A 20,736-nucleotide genomic window follows, 5' to 3' on the forward strand; every position below is an offset into this window, starting at 1 on the left:
TACTGAATTAGAGATGCTGATTAACAGCAAGCTTTTGCAACTCAACAAGTTAAGCAATTGTGTTGGCATAATTAGGGAACTAATTCTTTCACAGTTCACTCAAGCGAAAAAATGGACTAGAAAATTTAAGACCTGTTTTTAACGGTTTTTTTTTTTCCCCGCAAAGTAACCCCTCTGACAGCTATTGTAACAAAATACTTGCAATTCTCCTGCACTTTCCTAAGGCAACTCTTTCATGCCCAGAATATAGTTTTTGGACTGAGCATCTCTATCTGCCTTTTTATTCCCTTCAGTCATATGTGCAAATCTGTACTGGCATATGCAAATGAAAATGCTGAGTGCTCAGTCACTGCACCTACTTTATAAATATGTCCCATCAAGTTTTCTAAAGATAATTTTGCAAATTCAGAATTTTTGAATAATTTCTGCAAATTATTCCCATGAGGCATTACTGTGCCTGTATGGAAGAAAGACAAATGCCAGAATGTATAATTCACTTGAAAATTAATCTTGTATATGCTTGTGCCAGATTATTTAACTTTCATGAGGAAAATGTTAGCAGGCTAAAAGATATTGATTCTGGGAAATTCCTGGGTTCCTGGAACCTCTGGGAACCAGTTTAATTCCCTGCCTGTCATTACTGGTTATTAATGAGGGAGTCTTCTCTGGGCTTGTTATGCTGTTAATTGGAGCTTTCTGACTGGAGTGGTAGTCAGCACTCCACAATTTGTTTTTCAGCTGTCTAATGAGTGCAGCAGATTTGAAAATTGGTATCAGTCTCTTGCTTTGGGCCTTCACTACAAGCTTTACAAATTTTGTCCAAAGCAATCACAGCACAACTACGCACCTGCAGCACACCATTTATTTAGCGAGGCATCCTTATGCCTGTATGCTTTAAACAGTGGATGAAAATCCATTTCGGTTTTACTGTGAACTTCTGTAAACAAAGACCTTGTACACTGCTTTCTGTAAAGAGACTGCTTAAGTTTTCTGTGGGCAGTTTTTGGTATGCAAATGTTAATTGTCAGGCTTTGTTACTTTAGCTACATAGACAATTTAATGCAGTTTTGGTTTATATGACTGTGAAAATTACCTCACAACATTTACTAAAGCTTTAGCAAAGAAATCATCTTGTCTTCAGTAGCTTCACTCTTATTATACCTATTAGAAAAATGAAGAGAAAACACACAAGCCTTGCTCATGAAACAAGCAGGTGAACAGGGAAAAAACACAGAGTAAAAGGTCATTACAGGGTATAGAGGCTGATTTTCTAAGGAGAGATAACTGTTGTTCTAGCTGAACAACGATAAAAAAAAGTTACAGGCAATTGCTGAGATGCTGCAAAAATATATTTCAGCCATGCAGCTCAAATACAAAATATTCAAATACTTCAAGCTGATTTCAGCACAGTTTCTGCAATACTCCTCAGGTTCTCTCAGAGGAATTGGGATAACTATGGAAATGTTCTGGGAAAACCTGATCCTCTGTCCAGGCAAATTTCACACATGGTTTATTAGCTGTGTAGGCATTGCTGGTGGTCAAATCAGGCTGCTCCAACTTGCTGGCCATGAGGAATAGCCAAGGCTGGAGCATGTATTTGAACTCTCTCTACCTCTGCTCTGCTTACAAGAAAATTTATTCTAGTTTCTTTTGCTGTATTTCTTGTCAGTGGTAGTTGATTTCTCCTTTGTCCTTCCTTCAGTGTCTTCAGTCCTCTTACCTATGGGCTTTTTTTTTAATGTTTATCCTCTTGCTGCACGATCCTGTCACTCAGCCTCCAAGGAAAAGTATTGATCCATTTGAAGCTGAAGCAGCTGCCCAGGCAGGAGCTACAGAGGACTTTTCATGTTTGTTTCGCTGCTGTGGTGAAATGCCCCTACTTTACATCTTGTTTTGAGAAATAGTCATGCTTTGTGGTTTTACTGGGCAGAGATTTTTATTTGTGATTTCTCCTCCAACCTACCATTGGAAAATACCCCCTGCAAACACTGAAAGACTATTGGCAAAGCAGGAAGAAAGTTTTACTAAATTTTCTAATCTTTTAAGTATCTGAAATTGTTGTCACAGCTGCCTCCATTTGAGTTCTGAGGAAGGTAAGTTTCCTCAAGCAAGGTAACTCTGATGGGGACCTTACCTGACTGATGGGTCCCGGCTGGGCTGAAATGGGATCCTTGACCATGGGAGGGTGGGGGAGCCCCATGGGATTTGGCAGGGACAGTGGGTGCCCTCAGGGGCTCAGCATTTTGTAACTGACAATTTTCTGCACCTTTGGCTTTCATTTCTGCTGAGAGTCACGTTGCTGACGCCTACCTACATCTCAGCTGAGCTCCTTCTGAAAGGGACCAGGCTTTCCCACTTGTACTCATGCAGGGTTGCGAAAAAATTACTGGTGGGCTATTGTTTGTATATCCCCTTGAAAACATAACACAAACATGGCAAGAGTCTGTCTTCTCTGAGCCTCCTTGATGCACACACAGCTATTTTGCAAAGGGGGTGGCATGTCCTCTTGGGTATGGGGACTGAATCAAATTACTTCACCATGAAGAGTCATGCCTGCTTCCAAAAGTAGCCAAAGTAGAGAGCTAAACAGTTGCTTTACATTTTAGTTATTTGAGGGTTTTATCTACTTGGTCTTGGTGATAACTTACAAACAAGTTTCACCCAGTTTCATGGTCTATAGAATAACTTGAAATAGAGGCGTTTCTTAGTGGTGGTATGCCCTTGTCTCTTGAGTAACTCAGCCATAGCAGACTTTCATCAGCAGAACACTGAGGACCTTTTTTGAGGCTCTGGTTTAAGTCATATCCTGAGGGACACCTCCTAAAAACACAGACTTGGTCAGGAGTGCGTGGCTGTCACCCAGCTCTCCTGGACCCTGGCATTGTGACTTACTGATAGTTATCGAGGACAGCAGTCAATTTAGTCATGCCTGGTACTATGAAATACTCTTCCATGCCAGTTCCTTCATTCTTGATCAATTTTGTTTCCTGCTCTTATAAACCTAGGGGTGTGCGTGTGTGTGTGTTTTGTTTTGTTTTTTCCAGTATGAGCGCCTTTATTCAAGTGTATTTTGGGCTTTGATGTACTGCTCCTTACAGTACCATCAAAAGGGTTTTGTAGGGAAATCCAGATCACCACTTTTCACAGTAGTTTGGCTTTACTGACTTGAAGGGTTCAGATGAAGCCTAGAGATTTCTCAGGGCCATCCTTCTTCCTCTGGGGAAGATCGACAGTTATTCTGCAATGAAGTTAAATAGATCAGTTTGCTTAAATATTTTGTCTGGGGTCTAAGATGTTTGGTGTCTATTTACTTCGTTAACTTACCTTTATCCTGTGGGAGTCCTAAAAAATTGAGTTTCTCTTTAAAGGGCTCCTGCAAAAACAATTAAAGTAATTAAAATTATCTCTGTGTTAAGAGACCTGTTTTCCTTCCCTACATGGCCCAAATAAGAGCTTCCTGTGATCTGAGTTCCAGCCAGGCATGTTGTAGGATGGGGTTTTACTACCTCAACCACATTTTCTTCTGTCCAAAAACATGCTCTAGTAAAAAGCATTTAATGTCTTTTCTGATTTAATTAGTGATGCTTCCAAATGTCTCCTGATGGAAGTAAAACTGATGTCAACACCAAAGCTGTGGCTTTGCTGAATGCTGTCTCAATTTCTGCTGCCATTGAATTGGGAAGACTGTCAGGAAATTTAAAACAACTTGATGTGTTTAGTATTTATAGTGATAAATTTTCAAATTATGGATATCTGTCAGTCATCAGTGCCCTCAGCAGTCAGTAGGTAATTAAGTATCTTCTCAGCTGCAAAAATGCATAGGTTTTCACTGTAATCCAAAACACCTTGAACAATATTTATAGGAAAGGAAAAGCAGAAAAGGATTTTAAAATTAAAAATATGTTTATTTCTGTTTGGAAAAGAAAAGAAAAAAAAAAACCTAAACAGTCCAAATGAAAGTGCACATGGCTAATATTTCAATCCCAATTCATTTCCAAACAAACTGAACTGGTGTCTTTCTATTATCATTTTAAGATGCATAATTTTGAAGTTCAGGTATCAAAAAGGATTAATTTTCTCTGTGTCTCTTTGAACATTATACGTTTTATGACAAACTGAACCAAATTACTTAAAACCAGAAAGGGTATTTCCTGTCTACACCTTACAGTTCTGCTTGTATTAACTTTGTCTGCTCTTTTCCCTTTCTGTGTCAGCCTGCATCAGTCCAGAAGGAACATCTTTGGAAAGATGTGCTTCTGGATTCAAAGTCTGGATGTGGCTGCAAGAACCATAAGCTTAATAACAGGAAATGGCTAAAGTTTCATTTAGATAGAGTGGTATACTCATCTGTGTTACCTATAGACAGAAATGCAATTTATCATGTATTTCTGATATAAAAAGATGTATTTCATGGTTGAAATGCAATAAAATTAAATCAGTTACAGATCTCCCTTTAGTTTTTTGTTATGCAGATGGGATTATTCCTGTTGGTCTCACATTACTATCACAGAGCCTTTATAATATGAACATGAGAAAAATAGTTTCAGTAGGTCTTGTAACAAAACTTTAATTAAACAAGAGCGTGCAACAGTCTCAGATCTCTGGGGTATTTTAGATGCAAAGAGTTGTTCACAGATTCTCTTGATGAAAATATTTAGGATCTTGTTAAATCTGAGGAAAATTTTCACACCTACACTCTCCTGCTTTACTGACAGCTTTTTCTTTTTTTTTTTTTCCTCCCCCAGTCATACAGCATTCAACTCTAAAAATCACTCAGTGCAGCTGGGGGCCTCCCTGCAGCTCTGGCTGGAGTGCTGCTGATATACCCTGAGCTGCTGCAGTCTTTGAACTTCTGGAGGCCAACACTGTTGCCTTTCCAGCCATGCTGGATGGACTTAACATGGTTAGTTGGACATACTCAGAACTATTGCAGGAGTCCAGCTGATCAGCAGCATATTCACAGCAAATCTGACATGTCTGAAAGATGCTGAGACTTTGGGACTGATCTTTTTGGCTGTGTCTTTTTGGCTGCTGATGTTGGTGGGGCTGTGTATAGACATGGGCCTCTCACACCTGGCATGTGCAAAGCTGTCAGTGCCCTTGCTGCAACAAAAAAAAAAAAAAAAAGAGTAAGAACATGGCTGTGGATGTACCTTTGACAATGATAATAAATGACTGAAAATGAAAGGTGGGAAGAGCTGGGCTCAGTGACCCTTTCCTCAGTGCCTGGGATTCTGGGAGGGAAGAGTCTGGCACTGCAGGCAATGAGCTCATCACATAAAATGATGTTTTCTCGCTGCTTCAGGGTGACCTGGAGAGCATCTGGGAGGCTTAGCTGTTGACATTGGGATGTTTTCCTATGATTTTCTGTTTTGAGAAGTCTGGAAAGTCAGTCTCTCCTCAAATATCAGATGTCTCAGACTCACTCGATTATTTTTTAGGGGTTTTGCACCATCCAAACTTTAAGATTTACAGATCAATCAGGTAACAGAATTGTGACCACCTGAGTTTGAAGCAGAGCACTAGCAATGCAATCATTTTTATGCAAGCAACTGAAAATGCACTCACAAATTCCAGCGTTTTGACTGCTGTTCTGATTTATTTCTTCAGAAAAGTAGTATAACACATACAAACTGGTTCTAAATTTCTCAGCACAGCCTTATTACACTGAATGGTCTTAAAACCACATTGCCTTTGTTTTAGTAGAAGTCACTACAGAAATTACTGTTAGGAAAAAACCTCTAACACAACAAAGCTTGCTGCTCTAACATCAATTCATTGAAAACTTTACAACAAAGAACTAATGATTTATTTAATCACCTCTTCTTTTCTTTAGATCTTTAAAATCAGAAGACTACACATGCTCACAGTAGCATATCAAGCTGGGGTAACCTTCCTGTTCAAAACTGGGTCATTTATCACTATTTCTGACTCATTTCTGAAATCTGAATAAAGGAATATTACACAAAACCTTACCAAAAGGAAACAATATGACAGGTAAACCTATTCCTAGGATAGCTTTTCCCTTCTGACATGAGCCTGTGCCTCAGCAGCTGCAGATGACATACCACCACCCTGCAGTGGTACTCACTAGCCCACTGCTTTTACAGCTGGTGCAGGCTGATTGTCATTGGGATTTTGTACCTGAGAGGCGAGTCTGACTTGGCCATGTAGCTTGTAAGTCCACGTAGGGGTTTAAGGGTGTTATGTTTAAGAGAATTACTAAATTAAAATCCCACTGCTCAATTTGAAAAATCCCCCGTGCCAGCAGGTTTCTAATTTGTTCAGGCGCTTTGGGAGAAAACATCTGCTGGAAGTAGCTGGCATGATTGAAGGAGGGTATCAGAGCAGACTGCAAAGTGTCACCTGCTACAGCAGAGTGGTCTTTATCACATTTAAAAATACGTGAATATGCCAGTGCCTCTCATCGCTATTCTGATATGTCCCTATATTTAAGTGAGTTTCAGCTAGGAAATGCAAATGATGACAACGATTTTCTGGTTATTTAAGTGCCAAAGGCTTTGCAGCTATATCCCAGGCACCTGGGCCTGGCATATCACTGATATTTCTAATTGAGACCTGAGTGTGGTCTCAATGTGTGCCTGATTCTCTTTGTCCTCAGTGCTATGCACAGCATATGTGATATTGCAAATGGTTTCATCCTGCACAAGGCTGAGCCCTCTCACCTCTCTGTTTCTGCTGAGAGTGAAACAAGGTCCTGTCATGCCATAAGAATTCAAATGGTATTCTATTGTATTGATCTTTATATCAATCTACTTTACTTACTTCTAAGTGCAGTGGTGTAGTCACACAGCAATGCAGCCTTATAAAAAATAAAAGTAAGCTCCATTTAAGAGAATAAAAGCTTGGAATGCTGGCTTTGTTAATTAATTGAAGTTCATTGTGAGGAATACTTAGGATTTAAATGTCCTAATATAAACTGCTAATTTAAAGGATGGTTAGTGACATCCACATAGCAGATAGTGTGTTACAGATAAGGCATGAAGGTAGGATTTGGGCTATCTGGATGCCATTGCCTTTTCTTTTATACTGAATTACTGTATGGCTTGGGACCAATTTGAGCCTCTCAACATTTGTTTGTGTTGATCTTGACTGGCAATACTACTGTAAAGAGTGAAATACAGACAAATACATAGCTCTTTGTAAGAATTGAAAACGCTATTATCATTAGAAGGACACAACACAAATGCCAGGTTTCAGGGTAAATTGGAAATTCAGTGCTCCTCTAGCCACACCATCTGCTCAGGACTACAGGCAGAGCAGACTGGTGTAGTATCTAGAGATAAAACAATTTGTAACACAGGGGAATAAAAGTATCTCTGCAGTGGACAAATTAAGCTGCTTTTTTTTTCACATTCTAATCTGTTAATCATGCACAGGGCTTAAGTATAGCTCAAGGCAGACCAGACCTTGAATGATTTAATTTTGTGCTATTTATTGAACTGGATTTAATTTGAAGATATGTTGTTACCCACTGCTCGGCAGTTCTTAAAAAAAATGAATGTCCATAATGAGATTTCTGCCATGCATCAGGGATTGTGTGTTTAAAATGGGTCACGGGGCTGGTCTTTCCAGGCTCCTGCCACAGCAGCTGCACTTAGAGCAGTCATGCAGGTTAGCCTTGGCAGGATTCACTTGAGGGGCAGATTTGGGGGCACTCCTTACCACCTTTGGGTTTTTTTTTTTTTTCATTTTTCATTTGCTTAAAGCAACTGCAGCCAGCAGAGCAAGCAGAGAATAAAAATTAAAAGAGAGAGTCATGTTTGGAGGTGAGAGCATGGAGTAATAAATCTGAACTAGGCCACTGAAAATGGAAGCCAGAGCTCTGCCAGCCCAGGAGAGAGTCCCAGAAATTCCTGATGAGAAGGGGACAGACCTCAGTTTCAGTAGCTGCAGAAGGTTACATGCAGTCTAGCATTTGTAACTGCTGGTAGCATCGCAGCAAACCTGAGAGGGAAACAATCAGATATGTAAATATGCTTTGGGATGAGATGAGAAACCAGCAAAATAATGGAAACTATTAAAGTGTGCTGAAAAGAAGTATCTATTAATTTAAAAAAATTTTCTTTTCTAGTTTCTATAGGGCTGTAGGCCCCTCCAGCAAAGCTTTTACCATAAAAGCATTACTTGATGATTTTTTTCCCCCTCTGTATTTGTGTGACTTCAGAGTTGAATGCATCAAATGCCAGAAAATTCATTGGCCAGGACTGGAGATGCTGTGCTTGTCCAAGGTAGAGATAGATAGGCTGGAGGCATTGCAAGATCTGGGACAAAGGGATTTCAAAGTGATTGGTGTCCATACCACATCCTTGCTGATGCAGTGTGCAGGAGTCTGTGCTTATAAGATTTACTCCTCGTTTGCATTGACTGTGCTGTGACAGCTGCTGCTGTTCCTTAACTCATCTCATACATGGGACTTGGAGGTGCTGACCAGCAGCAAAGTCTGTCTGCTCCTTCAGGACAGCAAACATTGGCAGTTGTGAGCATGGCACGTTCCTTCGGCGAGGAACATGAGGAAACACCTCTGTAAGGAACTAAAAAACTAAGCAGCACTATACTAAAATATTAAATACATCTGTTGGATCTTCTACTTCCTCGCCACATAAGCCAGTTTGCTTCATTTAGCACAGTAAAAGATACAGGTATTAACTTTTCATGATTACCTGATGTCAAACTGGACAGCAAATTGAGGAATGAGATCCTTCATGAGCTAACTGCGTCAGGAAAGTAATAAAGAGGTTGAATATAAAATTGCCAATGACAACTTAATGCATTCCATTTTCTTTCTCTATCTGTTTGGAGTCAGACAAGGAATAGTTTCAATAGTCACCAAGAATTCTGACATTCCTTTCTACTCCTTCTCTCCTTAGTTTTCTCTTTGTCATGATCCTGGCTTGCTTAACAAAATGTATTTGTCTAGTAAATGTAAATTTTTGATATTGTCACTGTACACCCAAGTATTTTCCTTGGATTTATTTCAGCCTCAAGGCTGAAAGTGCTGAAAAGAGAAAGGTCCCATAAAGTAAAATAAACCTTTTCTTCTGAGCAGCCATTAGTCCAATACACCTGCCATGGAAGTCCACCTGTCCAAGCTACCTGCTATTGCTCAGTAACGTTTTGGGCAAGTGAGAAAAGCTACTTCTCTTTGTGGGTTGTTTGGTGTTTTTTGTTTGTTGGTTGGTTGTTTTTGTTTGTTTGTTTGTTTGTTGTTTTGTTTTGTTTTTGTGGGTTTTTTGTTTTTGTTTGTTTGTGGGGGTTTTTGGTCTTTTTTTTTGATTGTTTGTTTGTTTGTTTGTTTGTTTGTTTTTGGTTGGTTGGTTTTTCTTTCCCAGAATCATTAAAAATATGGAGAAACTTTTAAGGTTTTTTTCGGGGGGTGGGAATTATGGCCATCATAGGTCAAGATGCTCCTGGGGGGCCTAGACAATTGCATCATAACACAAATCCAAAGAATACTGGAAAACAAATCCTGTGATGATTACAAAATGTATTATGTTTCCTCTGTAATGCAATCAACCTATGGGCAGTTGGATGCTGTATCTGACAGCAGTTGCAGAGGATCATTTTCTTTTCCTCACACCTCCATATTTCTTCACACCCCACCAGCCCACTTTAATCTCAGACTCATTAATGGATTGGAGATGATTATACTTAACTCCTCTGAGTTGATCTGTTTCCAGAAAGTAATGGCAGAATGAGGCTTTCAGGCAAACAAGGTGATCTTTTCCTAATTCATTGCTTTTTTGGCCATCATAGTCTCCTCAGAAGATGCCATTTTTGTTGCCCTTTTCCTACGGCAGCTGCACATTTATTCCCTCCAGCCCGAGGCACTTTATATTCCTCAGCGACTTGGACATCAGCTCAGCACCTGTTTCTCTGTCCACAAGGGATAAACCCCATTATTTAGTAGTTGGTTAAATCTCAGAATATAAAAAGTTGTACGTTCTGTTCCCAAGAGTCACAGTTTCAGCTGATCTCTTCTTAAAAATGGCGAATGGTACACAGATCAATATCTTAACAAAATTAAGGCTGTCAGTAACAAGACAGACAATTCAGTAAGTTTTCTTTTGCTTTTTCGAACAATCACGTAATGATCCTCTGCACATACTCTATTGTCAAAGTTTGTATTTTTTTCACCCAGGTCAGTAAATTAAGGCATAATATCACTGACCCCTCACGCCCATCCCGCTTTCATTTAAAATGCTGTGGAAAACTGGACTCACAGCTAGTTTGGGTGACCTGAGGGGCAGTTGCCTTTGGCTGCTCCAATTTTACTTGCTGGCACTTGGCCTGAACTTCCTAGAAGGGCTGAGGGCTGGAATGGTCCAACACTCGTTTGGTCTTCTGACTTGTTTTTGTGCATCTATGTAGGAAGCATTTGCAGCTGAGCTGATCACCCTGTCTGCCCTCCTCAGGCACTGGAGAGAGAGTGGCAATCTCAAGGTGCACTTTGTTCGCACAGGTACCAGGTTTTGAACGGGATAAGTCATGCCCAGAAACATCTGTTGCTCTCAGTTGATCGCAGAGAGAGCCCAGCGCCAAAACAGATGTCTGCATTGGGAATATTGGGGCAGATTTATCCTCTCATTTTTGTATTTATCTTTTAAACTCTCCTGACACAGCTTTATGAACCCTTTGTGTTCAGCTTACTGCTGAACTAGAACTTCGCCCATGAAGATGAGGTTGAATCTGCATTGCCCTGTCTGAACTAGTTCACGTTTTATAAATGTTTTGAAATTCCAGCTAAGTGATGACGGCAGACTCTGGCAATGCATCTTCAGATCTGGTGCTTTCTTACTAGGAGTCCTTAAAGAAATTGAAAAGGCTTCTGTGTATTGTCTATATAGGTCAAAGGGGACAAATACAGCCCAAGAAATCTCTTGATGGGGAAAGTAGAAATGGGATACTATCACACTTTAGGTATGTCCACTCCTACTTACACTCACGCATACCTTCAGTAATTTACTTGCCTCTTTCGGTCAAGTAATGTTTTTCTGACTCATGAAAGACGGATTCCAGCGCTTCTTCCTTTTTCACCACCCTTTAAGAAAGAGCAATCTGTTTCTATTTGTATTACTTTGAAATAACTTAATTTGCTAAATACACTAAGCAATACCCCCATCCCAGATGTAGCTTGTGCACTTAACCCGAGTAATTGCTTTCTGGCAGCCTTCTCTAAGAATCTGCCAAAGAAAGAGCGTATTTCCTGTTCATGTGAGGAAGTTTCCAGTATTTTTAACTAAAAGTGTCCTACAGGGTTCATACCCTTAGACTGAAGGAGGCAAGATCCTCCTCCTGCCCCCAGGCAGGCTCTCTCTGATTCCTGCCTACATGCAGATCAGATTCAAAATATGAGAGGTGCATGTCTCAGCGTGTGCAGTGTGAGCTGGGCAGCTGCTGGTTTATGCTGGAAACCCGCTTCCAGCAAAGTGAAGCACTCCTCAGGCTCTCTGTGCTTTTCTCACCTTCTTCTGTTGTTGTAGTATCAACTTCATGGTGTTTTGTAAGCAAGAATTCAGTTTCTCCATTTGTTTAAATGACCAGCTTGAGCTTGTTCAATAAGAACTTCTTTCAAGTGCGTGAATATCTGCCTGCTCTCAAGTGTCAGATCATCATGTTTCACAGTGCTGAGCTTCCTTACCTTAGTTCTAAGATTCTCAGAAGCTGCCCCAATTTATCGCCATCTACTTCTTGGTCAATAACTTCATTGCATTGTTGACTGATTTTCTTGCTCTTTGTTATAGTTTTTCTATTTCCATTTTTTCCTCTTTTTTTTTTTTTTTTTCCATTGACATTTCATGTTTTACCTAGCCAGTATTAAGCTGGCTTCTCTCCTAGTCTGATTTGCTTAGAAGGCATCACTTCTATCATAGCTTCTCCTTGCACAACTTCCTTCCAGAAGGTAGCAGGAGAGTCTAATTTAAGCATGTGTGGCTTAATGCCTAGGTGCAATCTAGTGGATATTTGTTATATTGCTCTCCTTTGAAGTCAGGCCACCTGAACTATCGCCAGCTTCTGCTGAAAGTATTTACCAAGCCAGGTGACAGCTGCCAGATGACCGGATGAAAAGCAAAATAAATTAAGAAACTAGAAAGTAGATACAGAAAACAAACAAAAGAAACAGAGCAACCACAAATTTTATTGGCTGTCTGTGTTTAAGGAGATTCCCAAGGTCCTCTCCTTGTTTTGTTCAGCCAGGAGCTGCCAGGACGTGTCTGCAGCTGGCGGGAGTCAGGAGCTGATTCCCTTGACAAGCCATGTGCTCTGGCATTATCCGCTGAGCTACAACCTGCTGTTTACAGCAAAGCCTTCCCAATGGATGTCTTTGGCACACTGGCGATTCAGATGAATATAAACACACTTCTGGAGACATCCTGTATCCCACGGTCATGACACTTCAGTTCTAAACACAGTCCTAATTTATGACTGCCCAATTTGTGAAACACTGTCTCAGATAGCGTTAGCCTGCGATCTGCCACTGTGCTTTGGAGAGTCCAGACTGGCCACCTGGCCTGCCCTCTGCCAGGATCAACTTACCCATAGGAGGGGTCAATTACCTCGTGCAAATGTCTCCCTTTTGACAAAGAGGCTAGGAGAATCTAAGCACATAAATTTTCTATATTGCAGCACTCAACAGCTACTTATTTAACAGCGGTTTCAATGAGAACAAGAAATATGGCTTGCAACTAGCTTTAGGCAGTGAGTAATTACCATAAATTGGGGATTGTTACCACTACAGCTTGCAGGGTCCCTTTTTTGCTAACAGGAAGATGACAAGTTTGAAGGGGCTTGTGAATTTGAAAGTGATAAAATCAGGCGCTCTGCCTTAAAAGGATTAGAGTTCCATCTTAGTGTTATAATGAAATTACCCAGGTGTGCCAGCCTCAGAAGGAAATTCATGCATATACAACCAGGCGGGGCAGGAATGGCTTGTCTTCAGACAAGTTAAGCACTTGTGGGACCTACAGCTTTTCTGCTGCTCGTGGCAGTGAAAAATGTGTTTCAAAATTGTTAGGACACGTAGCAGCAAATGATGGCAGTTACAGCCAGATTAAAATCTTTTGCTGAGCCCTTCAGAACTAAGAATTTGCTCCCCCAAAACACTTAACTCTCAGAACTTCTCCCCCCATAAGCATGCTAAGATTATGAGGATTCTTATTCTATAAAAATAATCACAGCTAGGAACCTGCACAAAAAATAGCAGGAAAAAAAAATAGAGAATAACTTGACAGAAGCTCATCCATATCCAACTCCCTTTCTGCGTTTTCCAGATGGCATCCATATTATCACTTGTTATGGAAGTCATATTGATGATGTCCTAAATCTGTCTTTCAATTGTCTTGCTGTGCTTGATGCTGATGTGGGCTTGTCCTAGTTAGAATTCTTGATACTGTAAGAAGAGTCTTCTCTGAGGATTTCCTAGGATCATTTACTTTGGAATAAATCAGTCTTTCTTAATAGATACCCTAGCAGTTTTCCATGTCCCCCCCACCAAAAAAGTATGAAGTCTGCACTGAAAGCACATATTTCTGAGAGAGATATTCTTAATTTATGAAGGTGATTTGTTGCTTAGACATTCATTGCTCATTGCCTATATAGATAAGTGAAACTATTTCTTTCTTGCTGTTCCTGTAATACTATGCATTCAGGTGTTTTGGAATGCATCTAGCAAAATATTTTGATTTCTTTTCTGGAAGTACAATTTTTTTTTCCCCACATTGAGTAATATATGTGACAGATTGGGGCACTCATAATAATTAAGATAATCCAAAGGAATCCATCTGCTCACTACAGTCACCCTCTTCATGGCTGGCAGGGCAGAAACAATACTGCAGTTAGGGTGAGGTGCACCACACTTGTAATTCTGGAAAAGTTAACGCTTTGAGTATGACCTGTGCCCAAGCTAGTAAGGCCTGCCAGCACCTAAACTGCCACACAGAGCTCACTACCTTAGTCCATCTGGAGACAGTTCATAAGTGGAAGGGATCATGGAATCATGCATGCCATCTCTGTGAAGAAGCACTCCAGTGTTGTATTTCTGGGCTCCTCACAGCCCTGTGCTCCTCAGTGCAGCTGGAGAGTGGTCTAGACGCACCTGGGTGAGTTATGTGCAGGAATCTGTTTGAACTATTTTATGGGTTCCTGTCATTCACTTGGGTTCAGAGTCATGGGAAAGTGTCTGTGTTCTTTCTGGACTTCGATTCACAGAGCAATGTAGCTACATCCCTGTCTGGTACCAACCTGCATGTCCTCACACCTGCAGAACTCTTCTGTGTCAGACCAGAAAGTGGCAAGCAGAGCATGGACCTTGCAGCCACTCCTGGCAACCTGCTTAGCTGCTCTGCACACAGCTCAGAACATTTTTTAGAAACTGCTCCTCTTCATTTGTTTTGCTTTTATGAAGCTTGCTTCAGTCTTCTTCCTTCTATTGCTTCCTGTTAAGCTGTTTTGCTCTTGCTGTTATTCTCCCAGCTTTATCAGTAGTTCTCTCATGTTTTTACATATTTTAATTTTCACAGCTGCTGTTATGAAACTGAAGCAGCTTTTCAGATGCTGAAACAGTTTCTATCTTTTATGCTGAAACACTGAGTGTTTCTTCTACTGGTGGGCTACTGAAGAGGTGTCTATTGGCCCTCTCTCTTTCAGTGAGTTTCCACTGACATGGCAGTGTTATGACTATGTTTGGCAGGCAACGGGGCACGTACTTTTGCCAGTAACTGTTAGATTTTCCTCAAGTGTCTTTTGCAGTGCACTCTGGAAAGTTTCAAGGCATTTTATGTATCTGTAAGTAGAGCTCCATGAACCAACAGTGTATTCACACAGCAACATCTGACTAAATCCTTCACCATTTCGATTAGACTCAGAACCAGTACAAACATGCCCAAGATTTTAACATCTTTGTTATTTTGCATTAGAATTGCTACCTAGATACTATATGTCATCCCTAAAGACCTCAAGAAACTCATGCTGTAGCAAGCTATAACAAGAACCTTACCTTTACTATTTTTAAAATAAGTTTTAAATACTGTATGTTTGCTTTTTTTTTTTTTTTTTTTTTTTTTTTTTTTTTTTTTTTTTTTTTTTTTGGTGTAGAAATAAACTCTAGTAGTACTTACACTGAGTGGTTTTCCCTGCATCAATTCTTCTTCTGTTTCCAACAGCAGTGAGACAATCCTGCCAGATTTCTGTCACAAAATTTTTGGAAGTTGATGACAGTGATTTTTGATACATAATTTGCTCAAACTGGGCCATCTGCTAACATTAATTTTAAAGATACTAAAATTTCTCTATTTTATCAGAAATTTTGCCAATTTCTCTCATTGATTTCACATTGTTCAATTCAATTTTCGTTACTAGTGTGATCTACCAGACTTTTTATGGCCCTGTTTCCTTCTTTATTTTGCAAGAGGCCATTGCATTCTCCAGATTAAGCTGACCTCTTGCTGAGGCCAGCTTGGCTTCCAATAGTTTTTTCCTCAGTGAGACTTGTTTTATTCAATGGGACATGCTCTGAGCACAGAAGTGGTTTGGTACAGAGGAAAATATAATCTTCTCTAGCCACAGAGCTACCTGGGGTTTATATCTTGGGAATGATATTTTAATTTTTTTCATTTCCCAAATCCTCCCTCATTGATTGTGTCTTTTTTGGGAATGCTGTAAGAGGTCATGGTGGGCAAATTCCTGTCCCTTAAGTCTAGTCTCATACCTCTCATGGGAAAATATTTAAGTAACTGAATAAACATTCCTCCCCTGCTGCTCCCCAAACTATACACTTTGTATGCCTTACACTCAGTCATAGATCAGCTGGATTGTGCTGAGTTTAGCTGGGACAGAGTTAATTTACTTCAGAGCAGCCAGTTTGGGTCTGTGTTTTGGAATTGTACAGGAAACAGCACTGATTACACAGGGATGTTTTCCTTATCTCTGAGCAGCACTTACCCAGAGCCAAGGCCTTTTCTGCCTCTCATCCCAGCCCATCAGAGAGGAGTATGAGGGTGCAAAAGGAGTTGGGAGGGGACACCAGGACAGCTGACCCTAAGTGACCGCAGGGATATCCCCTATCTTATGGAGATATGCTCAGCGTGTAAAGGTGGAATGAGAAGAAGAAGAGGAAGTTGTTTGGAGTGATGGTGCTTGTTATCCCAAATCACTGTTATGTGTCAGGGAACCCAGCTTTCCTGGAGATGGCCGAACACCTGCCTGAGGATGGGAAGCAGTGATTAATTATTTGTATTACTTTGCTTGTGTGTGTGGCTTTTGTTTTCCCTAATAAGCTCTGTTCAGCCCAACCTATGTGTTTTCTCACTTTTACACTTCCAATTCTCTCCTCCATCCCACCAGGGGAAAGTGAGCAAGCAGCTAAGTGGGGCTTAGATGCTGGGTAGAATTAAACCATAACATAGATGAAGATTCCTAGTTCCCTGAAAATCTAGAAAAATAGCTAGTAAAACCTTCACAATTTATAGAGTTTATCCTAATTTAGCATCTCCATAGGGATATATTTGCTAAATTCAGCAAAAGGCATAAGCTAGCTGTACCGTAAGGCATAAAGCAAATGCTAATTAGTCTGTGAAGGTGCAGTCATGATCTAATGCAAATACTGCTTTTTCTGTAGTGATGTGCTACCTGCACAAGTTGTGTGACTAAATGGCATGCAGGCATCAGTTTCATTCCCACTCTGGCAAAAGGTTTGGGCAATGTATGAGTGTGGGATTTGATGCAGATTATTTGATTTTAAAAGGACAACTCAGGAAGGATCTTAGTCTTCAGCACTGTTCTTTGTATCAAAAAGAAAGCTCATAATTCTGCTTTTTTAAACATACAGAGAATCAGAAAAAATTGACAGTTTTCAGCACCAAGCTCTTTCTCACCAAGCGCCCAACAAATATCTCTTCTCAGGCTTGTATTGTTAAGTCTGTTTAGATTGTTCTGACATCTGTCTACTTCTTTCATTACCTGGACTATCTCTCATCCTTCCAAATGTCACTGGATCAAAACAGTTCTTAGACACCCATAGTAATTCCTGAGAAACTTCTGAGCATTTGTCATTTTTCTTCCTTTTAGGCAGAGATATTTACCAGGGATAGAAAGCTGCCTTAAATTTCTGCTGCCAGCACAGGTAAAGGAACTTGCAATTTTCTTGCAATTATCTCAAATGAAAAAAGAAGGATTCTTCCAATTATTTCAACTTGTTTTCACAGAATCACAGGATATAATGAGCTGGAAGGGACCCGCAAGGACCATCAAGTCCAACTCCTGGCTCTGCACAGAACCATCCTCAACAGTCACATCATGTGCTTGAGGGTGTTGGCCAAATGCTTCTTTAGACTCTGTCAGGCTGGTGCTGTGACCACTGCCCTGGGGATTTGTTCCAGTGACCAAGCACCCTCCAGGTGAACAACCTTTTTCTAATATCCAGCCTAAAGCTCCTCTGACACAATTTCAAGCCATTCCCTTGGGTCCTGCCACTGGGCACTTCTAATCATATTAAATTACCAAGTTTCCAACAAGTTAGCCTATTATATAGCAATTACATCCCTTGCTCTATGTTCATTAGAAATTTACAGCTCAAGGACAAGCTAAATTAATTTCTTCTACTTCATTTTTTCTTTTTCCTTTTTTCAATGTCATCCGTACAGTTTTAACTATGTCTGCGTATCAGTCCAGCTGACAAAACCAAGCAACCATACCACTACACAAGTCATAACATTTCTGCAAATAGGAATAGAATAACAACACACTTCCAGAATGACCTGTCATGGGTGGAAACTTAAGCCAGTGCAATTATAATGAAAGGAAAAAGCAAGGCAGTTCTGGAAGAGCAATATATTTTTAGTTAGAAAGGGTACAATGAAAGAAGAAAGCATCTACTCTTTTTTCTGGCTTTTTAAAATTATTTTTGTTTGTTTGTTTGTTTGATTGTTTGATTTTTATTTTTTGTTTTGGTTTGGTTTGGTTTGCTTTTTATCCTGGAAAAGAATGAAGCAGTGCATGGTAAAACTGTCTAGGGGAGTTAAAGGTGGGGAAAATGAAGAAATCAAAATTAGTATATAAATGGCTGTGACAAGATCCACAAACTGAAATACTTGCTATCATTTGCGGAGGTCAAGCTTGCTTCCTACAAGTGATTAAAAGAATGGTTCCCCAGTCTAATTAATAAACAGGTAAGAAAACCTGGGACCAGGGCAATGCCACTCGCCTTTTGCAACAATATTACTGAAGGAAAATGTCCTATCCAATTAAAAAGTCAGAGTAAAGCATCATCATTTCAGCAAAGAGGTGAAAATCCAGTTTCACTAAGCTACAGCCTGACAGTTGAAGTGTAACTATTTAGTAGCACTAGAGATCACAGAAGGCACCCATAACAATCATCAAAATCCAACTGTTGGCCCTGCATAGGACAGCCCCAGAAAGCACATCATGTATCTGAAGGCATTAACCAGTTGCTTCTTGAACTCCGGCAGAGACTTCAGTACTCCAACAATTTGCTGTTCGGGGGGAGATAGTGATAGTTGCGATACAACAGGATTTCTATGTCCTGTGACTGGGTGTTCCACAACACCAAACACAAGCTGTTATAGCTACACCTACTGCCCTGATGGGATGGATCACATAAGCTGAACCTTATACCAAATCTTTACCAGTCTTGCACAAAAATGTTTTTGATTTACAATTAATGATACTCTAAACTGAGGTCCTGAAATGTCTACTTAAACATATATCCAACTAACAGGAAGTGCAAACCATTATAAAATGCAGACTTAACATTAGTCTTAGCATCTTTTAAAATCTGTCCTACATTCAGCTGTGAAACTCCGTCAGATGAAGAATCGAGTTTAAGAAGCTAGAGTGTACTTCAAAGATACTGTAGTAGAAATTTATCAGATGCCCTCCTTCCTGTTAAGGATAAAGATCAGGTACACCATCTTCCTGTTGCTTTTCAGAGACAATTTTGTGCGAGTTTGAGTGCAAACCATGAGCTATAGCCTCCTCTAGTATTCAGTCACCTGGACTGATTTTTGCATGACCATAAAAAGGTAGCACAGCACATCAGTCTCATATATCTTAAAGGTGGTGCTAAAGTGAAGTAAAGCCACAACAGTGTTCTGTAATCCTCCCCCCCAGCTAATTAATAAATGACTCTTTCTATAGATTCACTGAAAAACTACAACCCACATCCTTAAAATCTTAGGTACTTCTTCAAACACAGTGTTTTAAATATATCGTCCATCTGTTCTGTGGAATTCACCCAAAGCTTTGTTGGTAACAGAAATGGGAACAGTGATGCATGAAGCATGAACTCCTGTGGCTGGCTTGTTGAACGATCCCCTGCAGCCTGATGTGTTTAACCTCATGCATCCTTCACCTGCCTTAGAATGCCGTTTAGCAAATTGGTTCATCAGCTGGGATTGAAAAGCAGAGGAGAGACTGCTCAGAGCAGTCTCTAAAGGACACAGCTCACCAAAAGGTTTGCATTGTAATTCCTCTTCCAACATGTGACTAGACACAGGTGACATTGTAACATGACATTACAAAAAGGGACACATCTCCCAAATATAGTCTAATCCTATGAGAAAGGGAGATTTTACTTGAAATACTTCTAATTCACAGCAGTGTGATGTGGAAGGGCAGTTGGGCGGGAAGAGACAGTTACCACATGAAAATAAAGGAACAAGAAAGTAAACTATTAAGCTTTCTAGTATTAAACCTTACTTAAAAACCTAGTTACCTAGTTTAAATTTGCTTCTAGAGCAGGTTGTCATGCCTTCTCCCTGCCCAGTGCTCCCTCCCCCAGCTGAAATCAAATACCAAGCCTTGCTACTGTAAACTGGTAAAACAAAAATAGAAATGAGGCTTGTGATGAGGGTAAAAAAGAGGAAAAGATTTGTAGCATTAAAGCCTTTTATGACTGAGGCAGCACAGATGTTATACATTTGCCCCAGCCCTGGTATCCTGTTTTGAAAACCTGCAACAGATTTCTGATTCACCAGTCACAAAGGGTGTACTTTCATTGCCTGGAGGCTTTCTGCTGCTTGGGAGTGTGGTTCTTCCCTCACTCCTTGATACCTCCAAAGGAATGGATCAGTGAATTGATCAGAGTTAAAACTCCTAGCAAAACAGAAACAAGACTATTCTTAACTTATTCCCTGTTTTGTTTCACCATGCTGCTCCACAGACAGCACAGCTGAGGGTGTGGTGTGAGGGGAAATGGACTTGTACAAGACAGCTGGGAAGCAGGAAACCTTTCAGACATCACTGTCATTAAAGTCCATGTTTCATGGTACTCAGCTTGTGACAAGGCAGCTGCTAAGATTCTGCAAAAATACCACTATTTCCTTTGTGATGGGGCGCTGAAATAGGTGGCTGCCACACTCCTCTCACCACATAGGGCACAGGTGACACACACATACTCTTGTGCTGCGAAGCCTGGAACTTCCCCTCTGAACAGTGATTGCAGGGGTAGCACAGGCATGCCTAAATACATAGGAGTTAAGTGATAAGCACAGATACGCTGTATAAAAACCATTTGAACTCTTAGTCTATAAAGATTTTGTTTAAAAGCCAATCACAGTATTCCAATTATTAATTACTACTGGACCAACCATTGTACTGACTGTGCAAACTGTTAGCTAACATATGGGACAACAAATTATGGCTGATATTTGTCCACATCAACTAAAGAGTAAAAGGAAAATACTGTAGCTAATCTAATGC

This window comes from Hirundo rustica, chromosome 2 (genome assembly GCF_015227805.2).
Source record: "Hirundo rustica isolate bHirRus1 chromosome 2, bHirRus1.pri.v3, whole genome shotgun sequence".
In the NCBI taxonomy this organism is placed as follows: domain Eukaryota; kingdom Metazoa; phylum Chordata; class Aves; order Passeriformes; family Hirundinidae; genus Hirundo; species Hirundo rustica.